This window comes from Stegastes partitus, unplaced genomic scaffold (genome assembly GCF_000690725.1).
Source record: "Stegastes partitus isolate 25-593 unplaced genomic scaffold, Stegastes_partitus-1.0.2 Scaffold1472, whole genome shotgun sequence".
Taxonomy (NCBI): domain Eukaryota; kingdom Metazoa; phylum Chordata; class Actinopteri; family Pomacentridae; genus Stegastes; species Stegastes partitus.
In genome coordinates, this window is record NW_007579203.1 from 84,636 (window position 1) to 93,946 (window position 9,311).

Genomic DNA, 9,311 nt, shown 5'->3' on the forward strand with positions numbered 1-9,311 from the left:
CATTCAGCTTAATCTAAATAAGTATGAGCCCTGATATATGTTGACCACAGACAACATTAAAACCACTGACAGACTGACAGAAGGAAAAGAACATGACTGACAAACTGTGATGGCAAGATGACTGGTCAGAGCATCTCTGAAACAGCATGTGTTGTTGGGTGTTCCCGGCGTGCAGCAGTTGGCACCTCCCAAAAGTGGTTGAAAGTGGTTATGGGCGCCGACTGCTCACTGATGCTTGTGGGGAGTGAAGGCTGCCCTGTGTGGTATGTCGCACAGCAGGGCTTCTGTAGCACAAACTGCTGAAAACCTTAAAGCTGGCTATGATAGAAAGGTGTCAAAAAAACACAGTCCATCACAGCTTGCTGAGTGCGTGGCCACGTACTGGTCACGATGCCGACACTGGCACTTGTGCATCAGTGAAAATGAACCTCAGAACAGGATCATAAGGTAACGGAAGAAGGTGGCCTGGACAGATAAAACATTATTTTTTACATCATGTGGGGAAGAGATGGCAGCAGGATGAACTGTAGGAAGAAGGCGAGTGTGAAGCTCTGGGCATGTTCTGCTGGGAAGCATTTGGTCCTGCATTCATGTGGATGTTACTTTGACACCTTCCTACACATTGCTGCAGACCTTGTCCATCCCTTAATGGCAACAGGACTCCGTGATTTCAGCAGGATAATGCGTCCTGCCAAGCACCGTTCAGGAATGCTTTTGAGAAACTAAACAAAGCGTTCAAGGTGTTGACTTGGCCTCCAAATTACCCACATCTCAATCTGATCAGCATTTGTAGGATGTGCTAGAAAAACAAGTCTGATCCACGGAGGCCCCACCTTGAAGCTCACAGGACTTAAAGGATCTGCTGCTAACATCTTGGTGCCTGATACAACAGGACACCTTCAGAGGTCTGGGGAGTCCAGAGCTCAACAGGTCGGAGCTGTCTTGGCAGGATGAAGGGAATCTCCACCGTGCTGGACAGGTGGTTTTAATGTTGTGGCTGATTGGTGTACACACTCTAGTAATTCAACACTTAAGCACCAACTACTTTTGTGTGAAACTTTAAAGTGCAGCTATTTTTTTCTCTACTTCCCATCCATGCCTTCAGTCCTGTTCTCTCCACTCAGTACCTGAAACTCCTCCACTGGATCTGATTGTAGCAAACTCCATTTATTCAGTTCGCACATATTGCAGCATAATTTTCCTCGGAGAAAACCCACCAACAGCTGGACCAAGTGAGATGTGTTTTCGTCTGACAGATGACTTTGCTAGGAGCTATGAATCTCACTTTTGATGATGAGACCGGTGCCCAAATTCATTTTGTATACCACCAGATGCCACCCACCGACTGAGGACACATCCTGCCTTTCTCCCTGCAGAAAACACTCTGAGCTTACAGCTAATTAGTGTTTGTGGAGGGTATTCCCTGGGAACATGTAATCCTATTCTCAGTTGCTCTGCGTGCACATCTATAGCAGCTTTTCTTTTCCAGTACGACGTCTCCATTTGGTGAGAGTCTATGAAAACCAAGAACATTCTGTGCTGTGACCTTTGGGCTGACACAAAATCAAATTCTTATCAAAGAATTCTTCACATCACACATATCCGCTCTGTTTCCACCAAGTTCTGTCCTTAAAACACTAGGTCTGTGGTGTAATCTACAGAAAAGTACAATCAAAAAATGTGTCTGAAGCAGCAGGTGTTACGAACGCACAACTTGGCTTCGACCAAAGTCTTGATTTTGTATATTTTTAACTGACACTTGATTTTGGTTATTAATTTATTGTTTAATAGGCAAAGTTTCCAGAATTTTTTGTATTTAGTTAACGTGTTTTTAGCATAAAAGGTGTCTTAATTTCTACGAAGCATAGAATAGATAAAGTTTAATTATCTTTAATAAAACAAAGAACAGCTACAACTAATGGTCATTTTCACTGTCACTCAATCTATTAATCATTTTCTCGATAAGTCAAGTTGCCATAAAATACCAGTCCGTGTTTTCCACTGCACAGGATCATCACTTCAAATGTCTTCTTTTGTCCTCTACCCAAAGATATTCACTTAACTGTCGTAGAGGAGGAAAGAAACCAGAAAATACTCACATTTAAGAAGCTGAAATCAGCCAATTTAGACTTTTTCCTTGAATTGTTGCGGCTCTATTTCAGTGGCAGGGCTTTTACCACATAGCAGATTTAGTGAGCACTTTCATGGTAATTATTGAGAACAAAAAGTATTATTACACTTTTAAACCAGCTTTGTTACTTTGGGTTTCAAGCACAGTAGATACTTTTGTTTATCAAATAGTCTAAAACAACAGGGAAATGTGTGGGTCCGGTAACAAATAAGACAACAGACTCATTACCTTTAGTTTACCCGGACCAATCACTATTACTGTTGTGCGTTTAAGTGAATAGATCTTAACAAAAGCTTTAAGGTACCAGTTTCCTCATTATTGATATCCGTAAAGCAAATACACAACCTAAGAAAGCTGCTGGTGAGGCACATTTTCTTGTATATGGGCTTTATATAAAAGCTGCTGCATTGCGCCCACATATCTCAGTGAAGTTTAATAACGGACAATGTTTCCGTGTTGTGCATGAGAGAGCGAGAGCTTCTTTATAGACCCACCGTGTTGCATCAGTCAACACTCCTGCACAAATCACTGGAGAGACGGAGAGGACAATTTCAACACTCGCAGAAGCAGGAAATAGACCAGAATGCAAAAGAGCATGACTGCCATTTGTTTTCAGCAGTTACATCTCTTGCTCTGCTGCTCATCTATGCCGTCTCCGTCTCCATCACTGCCTCCAACTGCACAGCTGAATACAAAGTGTTAAATAACATTACCGAAAAATGTAGGGCATCGTTGGTGACCCTTGTACTTTGTCTAACTCAGTCTTAATAACAGCTAAAACAGGCTCCTGCAGCGTCCTCCAGACCAAAACACACCAACCTGTGGGACACACTTGCTGCAAAATTAATCGAATATTAATCTCCATCCTGATTTTGGTTTCACGCAATTAAATGAACATGATCGACTGCGATACTGACACCTAAAATGCGCGCTCTGCTCCCTGAAAACTGTGCTGCATTTCAAATCAAGCGCTTCCAAAGCTAACTGCCGGCCACCAGGGAGTGATTCAGATATTTTGGCTTCGCTTTTGGGGAGCCTTCACACCGCTGCATTATTACCCCTGCAGTGGCAGCCTGTGTAAAAAAATGTCCTGGATGTTGTGGCTGCAATACAGAGTAGAAGAATCACACACGAGAGAGAGAAGACGGACAAAATCTAATTTCTGGAGCAGATGGTAAAGAGATAGCCTCTAGAAAAGCATCATCATCATCTGCTGTTTGGAAGGATTTGGTATTTAAAGGAAGTGCTGGTAAACAAGAACAAACTGTATGCAAAGACTGCATGAGACTTGTGTTTGTGCCGCGAAGCAACACAATTGTTAAACCACTTGACAAAACATCACAAACTACAGCACAATGAACACATGAAGGCCAAGAACAATTGCCTCACTGAACCCCCTTCCTTGTCTAGCATCAGTTTAGATATCCAAAACAATATCTGCTCCTGTGGTTATGATGAGCTGGAAAATAGCTGGTTAACCTTCTCAGTGACATGCAGTATTTCACTGCAATATAAAGTCCTGCACCTCTATGGAAACAGAACAACCATGACTAGAAGGAGAGAAAACTCAGAAATGTCTTTGGTGCAATATAACAATGTTATAACGCCAGAAATTATTAAACAAAGAAAAAAAAAAGTTTAATTTCTTTGATTATTTTACAAAAACTGAAAGAAATAAAAACAAAATAATCATGTACAATATTTTTCAAAGTGCCTACAGGTGTTAGCAGTACTTGTTGGCTCTGTATGCAACAGATATTTTACTACTTACAATTTTACAATGTCTACAAACAAGGTCACACAACTCTGCACATCAAATCTACAAAGATATTTCACCATGGTGAATATATCCTCAAACAGCTTGCTGCTCTGTATACCATGTTTTTGTTTTTTTTTTAACCATGCTGCATTTACTTTATTAGTTTGTATGTTCCTCTCAGTCTCTCTTGTCCTCTTTGCTCTGTCTAAACACAGTTTGCAGTTTAAATGAAAAGTCCCTGAATTTTTCTCACATGACTGTTTTTTCACAGCTGAGTCACTTGTGGCTTCTCAGTTGTGGTAAGGAGGACAGAATTTTTTAAATGTTACAGAATCTGGTTAGAGCAAATGGTTTGTCTGTGGCAATAATACATGAAGAATAAAGTGATTTTGACGAGATATCACAATTTGATGCAGAGATGTTTTTCCAGATGGAACAACATGTTACAGATGATTAGTTCAAGGTTTGTCAGAAGGCTAAAAAAATCTGACTATTCTTTCTGTTTTGACAGTTTCTGATGCTCTGATAAATGGTGTCATTTTGGCTTTTTTTAAAAAAAACATAACATGCCTTTTAAACCCTCCGTCATGTTTTGGGGTCCAGAGGCTTCATATTTAATGGTGAATACAGACCAATCTTATCTGTATGCAAAGATTAGCACAGATGTAGTGCAAGTGAAAGTGAAAGTAGAGCTGTATTTAAAAAGTGAAATTACAATAAAAAAGAAATTCTGTCCCTACAATCAATGAATAATCATGATGAATAACTGAGAGCTCAATACTGTCAAAAACAATCCAGATTATTTACATGAACATAATCATGCAGCAATAAGGGACAAACATAGAATATAATAGAAAAACTGCAGAAATTCTTGAAAACAGCTTAAGGTATTTAAAGCTCCACTATGGAAATCAGACTGTTTCTCCACTTTGTGTTTACTGGATTACACAAAATGGGAATAACATGCACCCTATGCCTCGGGTATTAAAAGCATCACTGGCACAAGCAGGAACATATGGCGTCACTTATAGACGGACAGCAGGCTTTAACCCCGGTGTCAGGATAAGAGAAACCAGGGTTACCTGAAGGCTTCAATCAGCCAGGCAGACACCGTCTCGCTGCCTTTCCTTTTGATCTTTTACTCACTGCTGTAAATCGTACACGAGACCGTGGAGCCCGGTCAAGCAGCCCATGCAATCAGTCTGTGCCATTCGGCTTTTTTTGTGCCAGACATTTAAAGTACGACTTATTTTTCCTCTCTGGCATTCCTAAAGGGTGCCCTCCTGCCCTGTGAACATGAGCAGACGAGGCAATAAGTCGGAACATGTCCCGTCCATCACGTGTAGAACAACAGAACCAGTGTCGTGATAAGTGAAGACACTCACACTTGAATGAAAATCCCCAAAAAAAGCAGAGCAGACAGAGGATTTATGGGTTTACAGAGTAGGTTACCTTTCTGGTATGTGGAGCTGAGGTTTTAAAATGACAGGCTTGAGGGTATTTCTGTCACATGTATGATTTGACCAGACTTGTCTGTCCCGTGCGACACCAACAAACGATGCAAAGGGAATTTTTGGGGGGAAGTAAATCTCCAGAAAGTCAAACCATGATAGCATAGGCGTAGATTTAAGAGGGGGGGGATGACACAGAAGATACGTCGCAGATAAAACAATCCCACCTGCACAAGACAATCTTTTTTCTCCAGTTTAACAAACACAGATATGTTTTGAATGTGCAGAAAGTTTTGAGCATGATCTACTGGAGTCCAGCGGGTTTATAAGTAATGAATTAATTTATCACTGATGTGAATAGGTGTCACATGCCTCAAACAAGAGACACAAGGAAGGACAGAAGCGTAAATCATGCATATATGTGAGTTGACTTTGCAGGAACATTAATAAAAGAGAAAAGTTAATCCACACGAGAACACGTATTTGAAAGCAAAACAGAATTCCTGAGATCCCTGCTGCATAATATTTTATTATATTCTCAATTGTCACCTGGTGCCTGAACTGTGTGCTTTGTGTGGTACTTGGGGTGTTGAGAAGAGTAAAGGGAGAATTTTGCATGAAGCTGAAGCTGGAGCAGCAGAATAACTACAAGATCAACTTAATGAGGTCAGGAGTGCATGCTGGGACATTGCTAAAAATGCAGTGAACTCACGCTGAACAGATACTTATGTGGTAGTCTGCCAGCAAGTTCCATATGCATTACAAGTGAACGGGACTGAGAGGGAGGCACATTTTTGATATGGTGCCACTGCATGTAAATTACACAAACAGATGTAATTTTGTGGGATTTGAGGCAAAGATGTGTCAAATTTCTGTTTAAAGTTTCATAAGTGCAATTTAGAACCATGCTGAGAGAAGAGAAAAAGTAGAGGAGCAGGGCTGTATACATTGTGAGCTGTGTAGTTTGTACTTTTGGTTGATTAGGGCAAATAAATCATGGATGCAGAGGCGTAGATTTTAGAGGGGATGTAGAAGAGACGTCCCACTCATACAACCACTAAATCTACTGCGGAAAATGTAATTAGATCCACATGCATTCCATTTCACTTTGATTCTTCATCTGGCGCCTGAACTTTGCGTTTTCTTTTACACAACTAAAGACATTTCCACCACAATCTGATGCAGAAAAAGTGCAAATTGGTGCGAAAAAATTCACGAGAATGCAGGAATTTAAGTGTTTGACGCTCAAACTTTCCCCCAGGGAGGACATCTGCTTTATGTGTCCCTCCACCAATGTGCAAATGAAATCTATGCCCATGGTAGCTGTCACTACTGCTCAAGTCTGATGTCTCTTGTCAGACGTCCGACAGGAGCAGGATTACTGCAGGTGGTTTGTCGTGGTTTGTTTCTGCAGATCAGTTTCCACACGTTGCACTCGTCACATTTGCACAATATCTCTGAGCACATTCCCAATTTTACACATTAGCGTGGCTATAGTGGTGGTAAACACTGGGCGGGGGGGTACGTTAAGCAGGGGTCTGGGCGTCCTTTATTAGAAAATGTTGAGCATCAAACATTTCATTTCCTGCATTCTGTTAGGAGCTGAAATAATTACTTAATAAACAGATTTGAAGTCAACTGATAAATGAATCATCAGCTACTGATTGAATAATTTTGAGTGAATTTTTTTAGAAAGAAAAAGCAAAAATGTTCTGATTCCAGCTTCTTAAATGTGAATATTTTACAGTTTATTTACTCCCCAATGACAGTAAACTGCATATGTTTGGGCTGTGGACCAAAGAAGACACTTAAAGACGTCATCTTAAGCTTTGGAGAACACAGATCGACATGTTTCACCATTTTAGGATCACCATGAGAACAAATAATCAAGTAACTGAGAAAAAAAATCAACATATCAATCAGAATGACAACAATCATTGGCTGCAGCTCTAAATCTGAAGATCTGTGCCGTCCATGCATCCATTTATGATGACAATGTTTTTATTTACGTAAAAGAAAATGCATGAGAAAACACGATGCGCATCTTCTAAACCATGAGGGGGTGCATCTCTTACATCACTATCTGAAATCTACACCTATGCACAGTAGTAACACTTCCAAGGCTTCATAAGCATGAACTTACTGCCCTTTCTACTCATCAAAAAGTTTGACAGCACAACACATCGCTTCAGCATCAACACTGTGATGTGCACATCCACAACAGTCAGGCAAAGTCTGACAAATGACTTCATGCTACAAGATTGTTTGCTGCTTGACACAAAAAGAAGACTCACATTCTCCTTTTGCATGACTAATCGAGAAAAGAAGTCATAATTCACTCTGATTTCAGGGTTTGGATCTCTTTATTTACAAGACAGGGAGTTTGTTGACATGCAGCCTCCACATGCACGCAGCAAAATGAATGAGGGGCAGGAAAGAAACAGTGAAAAGGAAGATTTGGTTGCAGAAAGAGGTCAGCTGTATGGAAACATTGCAGCTACAGAAAGAATGATGTCAACCGAAAACAGGTTTTCTGTCAGCAGTGTCTTGCATTTGTTGATCAGCTCAGAATGAAGAGCGCAAAGCCAGAGCTGAATGCTATTCAAACCAGAAAGAAAAAAAACGATCCTGGACACCTCTGCCAGCATTACAACACATGAGAGCAGCGTTTATAAACACACTTCTTATTTCCTATGCAGATGCACTCCCCTACAAAATCACCTCCAGATTAAATCATTCTTTAAAAATACAGTTATGCAAGTCAGCTGGGGGAAAGCATGTATTTTTTTCGATGTCACAGAACAGATAGATTTCACAAGGTCAGTTTTTTTTTCCCAATATTGTGCAGCTTCACAGCGTAATCATGCAGTCAGCACCCTGAACTCTCTTTTTCTGCTTCACACCACCAGGCAGAGCTTGAAAAGCCCCTTGAAAACCCACTGACATACCCTCTGGACTGGGCAAATCCTCCACACAGCACCTGAAAGGACTCTCCTTGCACCTTCTGTGCCTTCTGCCCACAAGCAAGGTTGAATTCGAGGCGTTTTCTGATTCAAAAGTACAAAGTGAACAACCTAAAATACCCCCCAGGCACACGGACAGGGTAGTGTTTGGGGTTATTTTTAGCTCTGGACCGCACGCCAGCGGGTAAAACAGACATAACAGCGGCTAACCTGCGCTTTAATGAGGTTTGACTGACTGGAATACTAAAATATTCACGAATTAGCTTTGATTGCAAACAACCTGTGGCACATTACTGAGCTTCGGTTAGAAGCACAGAGAGAGAGAGAGAAAAAAGAGTCTCCAACGCTGTGATGCCAGTAATGTCATTAAAATAATAATAATAATGAAACAGAAAACAAATTAAAACAAACAGGAGTGAGGTGACGGAGCTAGCATGAGGGATTTCTAGCTCCTCGTAGTTAGCAGCTGTTCGGTAAATCCCTCACCGGATCACTGTTAACGGTTCATCATTTCGCACTTACCCCCGCTTGCGAACGTCAAATCGGTCCTCACACGCTCAACTTCGGCCGGTGTCCGTCGTCTACCGGCGCCGTTGCATTACCGAGGCGACACGGGCGAGGTGACCGGAGCCGGGTGTCGTCTTCTGTAGTTGCCGTTAAATTGTTTATTTATTTATTTTTATTCGCTCCCGTCTCTCGGAGTCGAACCGTTAGCTGTCCAACCGAGCGAGGCTGCTGCTGCTGCTTCGTCTGTCAGTCAGTGTGCCGAGCCGGCTGTCCGCTCCGCCGCCATCTTGGTTGTGATGGGAATCCGCCGACACGCGCGCGCATACACACACTCAGACACACACACGCATACACACACAGAGAGACACACACGCACGCACACACACACGCACACACACACGGCGGTGTTTCCATCACTTCAGAGGACATTTCATTGACTTCCATTCATTCTCTGCGGACTCTCTCCAACTATAACCACAGCAGCCTGACCCCAGTATTCG

General features: G+C 41.7%; 1 protein-coding gene across 1 annotated transcript in view; it reads right to left on the reverse strand.

Moving 5' to 3' along the window:
- The window catches only part of LOC103370711 (C-myc promoter-binding protein-like), a gene marked incomplete at its 3' end in the record, with an annotated part of 93,641 nt that extends 84,584 nt beyond the window's left edge, over window positions 1-9,057 (reverse strand). The window contains exon 1 of the mRNA XM_008299842.1: window positions 8,827-9,057. The remainder of the gene's footprint in view (window positions 1-8,826) is intronic.
- Window positions 9,058-9,311: the final 254 nt, after the last annotated feature.